The sequence below is a fragment of the Manis javanica genome, chromosome 2 (genome assembly GCF_040802235.1).
Source record: "Manis javanica isolate MJ-LG chromosome 2, MJ_LKY, whole genome shotgun sequence".
NCBI classification, from domain to species: domain Eukaryota; kingdom Metazoa; phylum Chordata; class Mammalia; order Pholidota; family Manidae; genus Manis; species Manis javanica.
In genome coordinates, this window is record NC_133157.1 from 146,956,566 (window position 1) to 146,967,776 (window position 11,211).

At 38.5% G+C, this 11,211-nt stretch overlaps 1 long non-coding RNA gene across 1 annotated transcript; it reads right to left on the reverse strand.

Annotated features, from left to right (window-relative positions):
• Window positions 1–5,288: 5,288 nt before the first annotated feature.
• On the reverse strand, window positions 5,289–9,659 carry LOC140845276 (uncharacterized). Its single transcript, XR_012124086.1, has 3 exons — window positions 8,865–9,659; window positions 7,484–7,621; window positions 5,289–5,457 (listed from the first exon to the last, which is right to left on the reverse strand). It is a non-coding gene; the product is annotated as an uncharacterized lncRNA (long non-coding RNA).
• Between the last annotated feature and the right edge of the window lie 1,552 nt (window positions 9,660–11,211).

An 11,211-nucleotide genomic window follows, 5' to 3' on the forward strand; every position in this document is an offset into this window, starting at 1 on the left:
GGAGAAACTCACGACGGAGCCCACAGAAATACAAAGAATTATTAGAGCATACTATGAAAATGTATGCGCTAATAAGCTGGAAAACCTAGGAGAAATGGACAATTTCCTAGAGATACACAACCTTCCAAAAGTGACCAAGAAAGAAAAAACAAATCTAAACAAAACAATTACCAGCAATTTAATTGAAGTGTTAATCAAAAAAACTACCCAGGAACAAAACCCCCAGCCCAGATAGATTTACCTCAGAATTTTATCAGACATACAGAGAAGACATAATACCCATTCTCCTTAAAGTTTTCCAGAAAATAGAAGAGGAGTGAATACTTCCAAACTCATTCTATGAAGCCAAAGACCCCACCAAAAAAAAAAAAAATTACAGACCAATATCCCTGATGAGCACAGATGCAAAAATACTCAAACAAAATATTTCAAAACCGAATTGAAAAATAGATCAAAAGGATCATACACCATGACTAAGTGCGATTCATCCCAGAGATGCAAGGATGGTACAACATCTGAAAATCCATCAACATTATCCACCACATAAATAAAAAGAAAGACAAAAACCACACGATCATCTCCATAGGTACTGTAAAAAGCATTCGACATAATTCGACATCCATTTATGATAAAAAACTCTCAGCAAAATGGGTATAGAGGGCAAGTACCTCAACACAATAAAGGCCATATATGATAAGCCCCACAGCCAACATCATACTGAACAGCGAGAAGCTGAAAGCTTTTCCTCTGAGATCGGGGAACAAGAAAGGGATGCCCACTCTCCCCACTGTTATTCAACATAGCAGTGGAGGTTCCAGCCACGGCAATTAGACAAAACAACAAAATACAACCAATCCAAATTGGTAAAGAAAGAACTTAAGCTGTCACTATTTGCAGATAACATGATACTGTACATAAAAAACCCTAATGACTCCACTGCAAAATTAACACACAGAAATCTGTAGCTTTCCTATACAGTAAACAATGAACTAATAGAAAGAGAAATCAGGAAAACATTTCCATTTACAATTGCATCAAAAAAAATAAAATACCTAGGAATAAACCTAACCAAGTAAGTGAAAGACCTATACCTTGAAAACTACAAGACACTCTTAAGAGAAATTAAAGGGGACACTAACAAATTGAAACTCATCCCATGCTCTTGGCTAGGAAGAATTAATATCATCAAAATGGCCATCCTGCACAAAGCAATATACAGATTTGATGGCAATCCCTATCAAATTACCAAAAGCATACTTCAACGAACTGGACCAAAATAGTTCAAAAAATTCATATGGAATACCCAAAGACCACCGAATAGCCAAAGGAATTCCTGAGAAGGAAGAATGAATTGGGGGGGCATATCTCACTCCCCAACTTCAAGCTCTACTACAAAAGCCACAGTAAATCAACATAATTTGGTACTGGCACAAGAACAGAGCCACAGACCAGTGGAACAGAATAGAGACTCCAGACATTAACCCAAACTTATATGGTCAATTAATATATGATAAAGGAGCCATGGACATACAATGGGGAAATGGCATTCTCTTCAAAAGATGGTGCTGGCAAAACTGGACAACTAGATGTAAGAGAATGAAACTGGTCACTGTCTAACCCCATACACACAAGTAAATTAGAAATGGATCAAAGACCTGAATGTAAGTCATGAAATCATAAAACTCCTAGAAAAAACATTGCAAAAAATCTCTTGGACGTAAACATGAGCAACATCTTCATGGACATATCTCCCCAGGGAAGGGAAACAAAAGTAAAAATGAATAAGTGGGACTATATCAAGCTGAAAAGCTTCTGTACAGCAAAGGACACCATCAATAGAACAAAAAGGTACCCTACAGTATGGGAAAATATATTCATAAAATGACAGTTCCGATAAAGGGGTTGACATCCAAAATACATAAAGAGCTCATGCACCTCAACAAACAAAAGGCAAATAATTCAATTAACAAATGGTCAGAGGAGCTGAATAGACAGTTCTCCAAAGAAATTCAGATGGCCAACAGAAACATGAAAAGATGCTCCACATCGCTAGTCATCAGAGAAATGCGAATTAAAACACACAATGAGATATCACCTCACACCAGTAAGGATCGTCACCATCCAAAAGACAAACAACAACAAATGTTGGCAAGGTTTGTGGAGAAAGATGAACCCTCCTACACTGCTGGTGGAAATGTAAATTAGTACAACCATTGTGGGAAAGCAGTATGGAGGTTCCTCAAAAAGCTCAAAATAGACATACCACTTGACCCAGGAATTCCACTTCTAGGAATTTACCCTAAAAATGCAGTAGACCAGTTTGAAAAAGACAGATGCACCCCTGTGTTTATCGCAGCACTATGTAGAATAGCCAAGAAATGGAAACAACCTAACTGTGCATCAGTAGATGAATGGATAAGAAAGACGTGGTACACAATGGAATATTATTCAGCCATAAGAAGAAAACAACTCCCTACCATTTAGAATAACATGGATGGAACTAGAGCATATTATTCCCAGTGAGATAAGCCCGGTGGAGAAAGACAAGTATCAAATGATTTCACTCATATGTGGAGTATAAGAACAAAGAAAAACTGAAGGAACAAAACAGCAGCAGAATCACAGAACCCAAGAATGGACTAACAGTTACCAAAGGGAAAGGGATTAGGAAGGAGATGTGTGGGAAGGGAGGGATAAGTGTGGGGATAGAAGAAAGGGGGCCTTACGATTAGCATGTATAATGTAGGGCGGGCATGCGGACGGCTGTGTGCAACACAGTGAAGACAAGTAGTGATTCTATAGCATCTTACTATGCTGGTGGACTGACTGTAATGGGGGTAATGGGGAGGGGTGTGTCTTGGTGAAGGGGGGGCGCCTAGTAAACATAATGTTCTTCATGTAATTGTAGATTAATGATAAGAAAAAAAGTGTAAGACAAGTTGATAGACTGTGTACATATCAGAGGCGGGCACTGTGTAGTCAATCCCAATATTTTCCATTAACTCCTGGTCGAGCCAACTCTAAATTACATAAAGTCATAGAAAATACAAGGAGTGTTTTAATTTTTGGCTTTGGAAGGTGCTCTTTTAGTTACACTTAATGTAGCTGTAACTAATACTTGTGAATTCAGGGCTATAAAAAATAAAACTAGGAGACTAAGTTTGGTCTTTGGCTATCTACCTAGTTTCCCGAACAGTCTCTAAACTCTAAACACAATCCTGCTATACACTCTTAGGTATATTCTCAATACTAGCCTAGAAGAAATTACTCTTTCTCCTAATTCCCATTTTACATGCCCTGTACTGCTATCCACGTAGGGAAGCCTAATTAACCACGGTCCCTCATTTTTTCTACTTTTATATTTTCTACTATCACTTACTTTGACTTGCTCATCAATCTCTATTACCTATTCTATATTCTGTAGAGCTTAATGAGGAATTAAGATTCTTCAAGGTATGAATTTTATTATTAATGAAATTTATGGGTAACCACTTATTTTACGTTTAAGCGTGCATACTGGTTATTGGGTGCTGTAAAGACATAGGTTTCATAAAAGTTGTCAGTGAGTGGCATCACTTTAATTACAGTATGCACCAGGATCTTCAGAATTCACTTGTTAAACCTGGAATAAGCACAGTCAGTTATGTGAGAAAAGACAGCCTTGAGTGGCCTGTTTCCAAGTTAAAAGAGGGCAAGTTGACTCCAGAGTATAGAGTGCCATGAGTTAGGAAATGAATATATAACAAAATTATTTTCTTTAAGACAAAATCATCAGATTTAAACTCTAAATTTTAAGCAAGTGAGCAAAAAAAACCCCGAAATTTGGATGGAAACTTTGAAGCCCTTCCATCACAAGGACTGCTAAAAGTTTCATCCATGAGCCCCGCCTGGCTTAAAGTGGTGGTTGTGAAACATCACCTGGGAGTCCCTGGAGTCCCAAGATCCATCTGCTCATGGGGTCCAAGAGGTCCAAGTATTTTTGCTATAAAGCTCAATGTTACTTGCCATTTCCATTCTCATTCTCTTTACAAGCATACAGTGTAATGTTCCAGAGATATGGTATGTGATAACATCAGAGCTCTAATAGTTAATGCGATGTATGATCATGTACATTTGTATTTAGAATGTTTCAGTTTTAACTTCTAATGTCATGACTATCAATAGATACAACCCATTTAACTAAAACTTCCTAGGAATTCTCAGCAATTTTTAATAATACAGAGGAATCCTAAGACCAAAACATTTCAGAATTACTGTTTTAAAAGTCTACCAATATTTATCAGGGTATAATTACTTTTCGCATTTTTAATAATCAAAGACCTCTCTCCCTCTCTCTCTCTCTCTGTCACAAATGGCCAACATTGGAAGTTGAATAAATTGAGCACCCGGACTGTGTTCATTTCAGTACCATTGGGTGAACACCTCAAGATGGGCTGATATGAGTCCAAAGAAACAAAAACTTCCTTTGGCTGTGTCACCTTCTGTGTTTTCCTTCACTGTGTCCTCTATATGAAGGGTCATCAAGCTGTGGCCCACAGGCCAAATCCAGTCTGCCATCTGGCTTCGAAACAGTCGTCTGGGAGCAGTCATGCTTATTATTCACTTATGTCTTGTCTACGACTGCTTTCAAACTATTATGGCCCCACTTAGCAGATGTGACAGCACCTGGCCTCTCTCATTCAGGTTTGACTTAATGAGGTATGAAGCTGGTAACAGGCCATGTTAGTGTAACAGTATGTAAAATAAGCTGTGTTTCTCAACGAGGCATGGCTTTTCTGACTCCTGTACTTCCAGCAGGAGTCTTTAAGAGCCTGTCTCAGCAGTACTGCTGCACACCAGTGAAGTTCTGAGTGTCTGCCATTTACGTATGGTTCTTCCAGGAAGGTATTGCTGTGTTCCCAGTTTTAAAGACAGTTATTTTTATTAGTGAGATAAATCAGTATGTAATAAGAAACATTCATGTACTAAACGTAATTCACTGTTATAAAATATTCTATTTTTATTTATCATATTTTACCTTATTTTCTACTTTATTATGACAAGTTCAATTTGTTATAATGTGATTACAGAGGAAAGATACAACATTTAACTTAAAAATCTTTTATGTACACAAAGATATATGGGATTTTAGGGGTCAAGACTAAATGAATTCCTTTTCAGACTATTGAAATAAACACCATCTCAAATTTTAAGTTACTTACATTAGCTTTAAGAATAATTCTGAATATTGAACTATTAAGAAAGAAATTTAGAAAGAAAAAATATACATGTAACTTATACACCGTTTTTCTTCATTGGTCTTTCATTATCAAAACTCCCTTATTCTTACTTTATCTATGGTAGACCACCAAGGGCAATTCAGTATCTCAACTCTTACCTGGAGAAGAGTTTCGATTATTTTGAGAAGAATTTTTAATTCCCTTGTCCACTTTGTACACATCAATTAGTTGGCAAATGCTATGTGTAAAGAAAGGTTACAAATAATATTACTACTTTAGTACTGATTTGAAAAACATTTATCAAATAACATTCCTAAGAATATTTTGGATAATAACAGCTAATACAAAGCCTTAATTAGCCCATATACTCCAAATTTCTAAGTGTTACAAACTTTTTATCAAGCAAATAATTAAATATGACAAGCGGTAAGATAGTAAGGTGGACCAGTCATGAACTGAGGGCACTATAGCTCAGTAAATGAGTCAGACTTAGCGTGCCATAATGGATGGATGTGTCTTGAACTCAGAAGGCCTAGCTCTATAACCAACAGCTTTTTGTTATTGGACAAGCTGCTTCTCTTCAATTCAAAGTCTTGCTCTAGAAATTAGGGATCTTGCTCTAGAAAGTAGGGATCTTGCCGCCTCATTTTACAAAGTTGTTGCAAGGGTTTCATAAGCTACTATACCCCCAAAATGCTCACAGGAACACTCAAGGAATGGAATGATTTGCTCTTCAACTTGAAACTATTTTGGAATACCAAATAAAACCCAGTGGGTTTTCACATGTTCTAACAAGTTAGCTGCCGTGTTCAGAAGACGTAATTATTTTCGGTTAACTGTCCTTTCTTTGTGGTAATTTAGGTGATAAGTAACTTATAAATATACTACCTCATTAAGTTGGATGACAGCATTGTCCCCTATCATTGTAGCTAATCACACCGACGGCACAAACCAATAGAAGTCAAAACCTGGCGCCGACTGCTACTTTTTCCTCTCCATCTACTCAAACTTTGAACTAGCAGGTCTTTATCTGAATGATGTTTCATCTCCATGTCATCTCCAGTTGACTTGAAAGACTTACCCCTACTCTTGTACATGTGGACATGGATGGGGCTTAGCTCTCCTAATGCCAAGTAACCTACTTGAGATTCAGAGATTCCTGTTGAGTGGCTGGCTTTCTTGTGAGGCAGAATCTGAAAGTATTTTGAAACCTGAACTCCACTCAACGCACTTTGGAAATTTTCATCATTATGGAAAACAGACCACTTAAGGGGTGAACCTTAATTATGGAATCTCAGGCAAACTGGTCCCACTATTTAGGCCAGGGCAATATGGGGTGTTCCATGACCTAAGAAACCTGCTACCCTGTGGGTACAGAACATCCTACGAGAAGGCAAGTCTAATCTCTTCCTGCAGCCTTATCTGAACCTCTCTGCTAATATCTGCAGCTAATGGTCCCACCTAATATCGGCAAACAGGACAGACAATATCCTCAAAGGGTGAGTCATTGTGAGGGTCTCAGGCTAGGGTGCAGGCTCTCCATAAGGCTTTTGAGGGTGTGCAGAAGTGTTGCTGAAGCTAGCAGGCCCAGCTGCCAGAACAGGGAGCTCATGCTCTGGAATAGTGGCTGAACATACAAGCATATGTATGTGAACTGAGAAAAGGTGTGGCTTTTCCAGTCTAGTGTGGATCACCATGAAGACAGGAATCTAGAAAGGCAAGGACATCCTGGGAGCAAAGGTCAATCAGCACTGCCTGTAGGGCCATTTCAGTAGCAATGCTGCAGCAGTACAAGCAGTGGAAACAAACAGAACATAGAGTGTCCTTTCCCGCCCCCTCCAAGGGACTTATGAAAGAGCACTGTCTCTTTGGTCTTAGGGAAACCCTTGGGTTCTTGGAAAATTCAGGGGGGAGAGTATAGGGGTAGTACCCAGGGAAAAAAGCAGGATTTTCTGCTATTGTGAACATGTCCAGGTAACAGTAGAAAATTCGGAGATGTGACATTATTTGTGCCTCATGCATAGCTGATATACATAGAATTAAATGGATAATGTTATATCTTAAAAAAAGTCCTGTGATAAAGAACTGGGCACCATTGCTACCAGTCTAGCTTTTTGCAGGGTTTCTGGCTGATGATGTGCCCTATGTGTAGTGCCAGTCCAAAACTGACGGAACCAAACTACGAAATCACCTGTTACATATTGAGTAACAGTTATTTTAAACATTAGTTCAGTGGTAGCTAGCATTTTAATGTAAATACTTACGTATTCAAACCTCTCTTATAAGCATAATTTTCTGCAGTCCATCCAAGGGTATCTTCCGAAAAGACATCAATATCTTGCTGAAGAAGCAGCCTGGCTATAACTGTTGATCCATTATCTATAGCAAGCATGAGTGTTGTTCTAAAATGACAGAGAAATAACTTCACCCTTAGGAACTTTGTTACTTAAATAGCTAACTTGATACACTTTACCAAGTTAAAATCTTGCCTGTCTGTGTAGAACTGACCATTCTCATGGTCAAGGGTTCATCTTTGTAAATTACCTCCAAGACTAAAAGGAATGGACAAAAAGGAAGCCTTTTGTCCCACTTGGCTATTATGTAGTAGAAGTTGCTACTTTCAAGTCCTCTGGTGGACAAGAAACTATAGTGAGGTCACTTTTCTGAAATCGGTGAAGATTTAAATGAAGAATCCCCCATTTCTTCCTTAGTCCAGTATATTATACTTGAAAAAGACTGAAGTCTGATACATTAAAGCTATTTGCAGGCTTATAACAATATTAGTAATAATGGTAGTACTCATAGTTGCAGTTAAGATGCTAAGTATGTGCTAGGCACTAAACTAAATGATGTATCTATAATCTTATACACAACCATTCTTGAAGGATATATTATAATCCTATTTTATATCAAACATATTGGTGCTGATAAGTAATGTTCCCAAGGTCACACGCCTAACAAGCAGGAAAGTGAGGTATCACACTCAGTCTTGTGAGAACCTAAAGCCCACCTCCTTTCTCTTTATCACCCACCTATGACTTGTCTTCAGTAAATGGAAAGTTTGTTCAACTAAAGCTATCTTTCTTCCTTCTACCATACCAATGAAAAATAAAAACATCAAAATATATTAGAAGTGAAAAAGGATAAAAACTCATGAGCCCATAGTATCTGGTAATAGTCATTAACAGTCACTTAGGAATAACCTAGTAACATCATTATTCTTTAAAGAAAGCAACTTAAAGCAAAGACACTTCCAAAAGACAAAAATCAATTCCTTTTTAAGCTCAAGAAGCATCTTTTAGGAAAAAATGTATGTAAAGTAGAGGTAAAAAAAATACTATAAAAGCATTAAGAAGTCCAAAATTGTGTCCTTAAAGAGCCTGTATTTTATAAAAACAAATATGAAACCCACCCTTTAGCTAATCTAAAAATCATGAGCAAAAAAGTCAGATTGCAAATGTCATCAGCTAATATTGTAAAAGAACCCTGCTGTACAGACTGTTGCCTAGTCAGAATCATTGCTTTTCTACTAATGATGTGTTGATATTTTCCACTACGTAATTATCAATTAATCCTACACTTAATCTTCTGATGTGTTTATCACGACGCTAGAGAAATACAAGGTTTAAGAAAACAATACTGTACCTTTTTTTCTTATCAACAGCATGTACATTTGCTCCTTTAGTTAACAAATACTTTGTCATTTCACACTTTCTTTGCCTTATAGCAAGCAAAAGTGGTGTGAAGCCTTCCTGTAAATCAGCAAAAACAATTTACAATTTAGAAAATCATATATTTCTAAACTGAATAAAAAAGTTATGAAAGATCCTCTGCCCTTAAACATATAATATAGAAGGAAAATAAAAAGTGGCCCCTTCCTTCTCAGCCCTCAGTTTTCACCTGCTGCTCCTTCTCTGGCAATGCCCTTCCTCTACACCTCTTCGACAGACTACCTGCAAAGGCATTCTCCACAACTCACTGCAAATACTGAAGTCTTCCAGGAAGTCTTTGCTTCCCTTCACAGTATTGACCATGGTGTGCTGTACTTGCCTTACTGCTTCCCATCTAAACCAAGAGTTTCTTGAGGACAGGGGCTATTTCTTAATCTCTCTGTATCTCCAAGCTTTAAGATGTAGTAGGAAGTGCTTTAACTATTTTTACTGAGTTAACCGAAGTGAGTCTCTCTAGGGTACTGTTTCTTACAACAATTATTCCAAAGAATATGTACTTTACCAAAAGTTAATGACTATGCCACAGTGAGAATTCCATGTTCTGTATTTGAGAAATATTTTAAAGCTGTGCTTTATATGTCTAGTACTAAGGAAATCTGTTTAACTTTGCTTACTCCCTATCTGCCCAATACTTCTTTGTTGCAAACATTAACATTTGAGGAATTAAGTGTTTCAGGGATAGTTCTGACAGCTTTCCAGTAAAAATGAGGGTTTTCCCCATGTGTACAAAATTGCTTGATTCTTCTATCAATGGTGTCAGGTTCCAAGATGTCAATGTCAGGCACTACTGCTTCGAATGGGTCACTAGAAAATGGATTCTGAATTAAAAGCGACACGCTTCGAATGAAAGGATTGCTTATAACCAAATGGCCCATGGGTTTTGTCCTATAAGAAGATAGTGTTGTTTTACCTTTGCTGTTAGTAAGCTCAATATGAAATTTTAATCCCAATTGTAATGATAACCCTGGGAACACTAAAAAATCTTTTTATTTAGGATTCCATTTTAATTGCCACTTAAAATTGTATTCCATGCAAAATATGAATCAAATAAAAATATAATGGCTTATCAATAAAACCTCTAATACTGATCTACATGGATTATTTGTAGCATAATGGAAGTTAACTAAATCACTTGCATTTTTAAGGAACAATGCTGAGGGAAAAGATATAATATTGTCTACACTAAACAGATAACCTAACTGACTGTAACCATGATCAACCTCATTAGGTTTATAGACATTCCAGTGGGGATAGGATTACCAATAATACATGTAAAAAAAAGTCATTTAAAAAACCACTTATAGAAAAGATGGCAGCATAAGAGGTGAGACAGAGAACTCCTAAAATGACACATAATATGAAAATATAATTAATACAACTAATCCTGAAAGAGCAACAGGAAAGAAGGCTGCACCAGACTGCATACACATGGAGAAAAGAGCAGACCTCACAGAATATGGTAACATACCTGACCTGGTGGGACCCAACCCTTTCCCCTACCCCAGCCCAGCAGAAGAGGAAGAAACAGAGCAGGGGGTGAGTGGACGCCTGGGACTCCTGAACACCTAGCCCTGGAGATCTGCTCTGGGAGCACGAACCTACATTGCACGCTGCTCTGATTTAGTGCGGTTGGAAAGCTAAGACAGGCTGAATACCTGCAGAGATGGAAATTCCAGCTGCTTGTGGAAAACAGGGATTCATATCTGGCTGATGTGGGTGGGCAGTCTGAGAGACTTCCTAAAAGTGAGAGGGCTGCTAAAGGGACAAGGATTGTGCAGAGCTTACTGCTCAGGAGAATGGACAGGTAGCCAAAATTGTCTGGGTGCACTCTTCCCAGCAGGTTCGGAGCTTAAACTATCTTTAGGCACTCCATCCCCCTGGCTACATACACAGCTCCAAGGCCCCCACCACCACCATGATACAGAGCCTGCTGTGTCTTACTCCCGCCTGGCTAGCCTGCAGCTGGCTTGGGATCACAAACCAGCAAAACTTGCCCTGCCATCAGGCCAGCCAGAGGGAAGCTCCGCCTACGGCAGCTACAAACACACAGCATAGAGGCTTACACCTGTGTGTTTGGCCCACTGGTTTGGGCAGTGGAGACAGGCATAGCAGCCCGGAAGCAGGAAACAGCTCTTTCCTCCACCAAGGCACCAACACAGCTCTGCTGCGACCCCCGACATTGCTCCAGGCGCTAAACAGCTCCAGAGAGTAGAGCTTCTGGGCACTACAGGGCACCACAGACAAACTATGAACTGTCAAAG